Here is a 455-nt window from a genome sequence, read left to right as displayed (position 1 = left end):
GTAGCTATGTGTCTCTTTACAAACACACATATACACACAGAAGCATACCTTTTCTCGAAGACGGGAGAAGTGTGCTAATGCTGGTGTGTGTCACTGGAATATCCTCATCGCCTCCATGGGCATCCTTATATACCAATGGCCTTTCCAACGCCTCTGGCCCGAGACGCCTTCCTTCCCCCCTTAGCTTCTACCCACCTGCCCCCACCCCTCCCCCCTCCCCCCTCCCCCACCCTCCGCCATCGCCTGTCCGTCTAGCCTGAGCGCCTTCCCCCCTCCCCCTTAGCACCTACCGACCTGCCCCCACCTCTACCCTCCCTCTCCCTCCCTCCGCCTGTTTCCCTAAAATCCGGCTGCGTTTTTTTCATATTCATTCTTAAGGCGTGTTCTTGTCCTGTTCTTGTACGTGAGAGTGACTGGTGAGGATCGAAAAGGCGGGGAGAAGGAGAAGGTTGAGA

At 55.8% G+C, this 455-nt stretch overlaps 1 protein-coding gene across 1 annotated transcript in view; it reads right to left on the bottom strand.

Annotated features, from left to right (window-relative positions):
• LOC119594481 overlaps positions 1 to 86 on the bottom strand; it is a 1,791-nt gene extending 1,705 nt beyond the window's left edge. The window contains exon 1 of the mRNA XM_037943516.1: positions 49 to 86. The gene's annotated coding sequence lies outside the window, so the exon portion shown is untranslated. The remainder of the gene's footprint in view (positions 1 to 48) is intronic.
• Between the last annotated feature and the right edge of the window lie 369 nt (positions 87 to 455).

Source organism: Penaeus monodon, chromosome 34 (genome assembly GCF_015228065.2).
Source record: "Penaeus monodon isolate SGIC_2016 chromosome 34, NSTDA_Pmon_1, whole genome shotgun sequence".
In the NCBI taxonomy this organism is placed as follows: domain Eukaryota; kingdom Metazoa; phylum Arthropoda; class Malacostraca; order Decapoda; family Penaeidae; genus Penaeus; species Penaeus monodon.
Note: the sequence above shows the minus strand (reverse complement) of the source record. Positions and strands in the feature narration are given on the sequence as shown.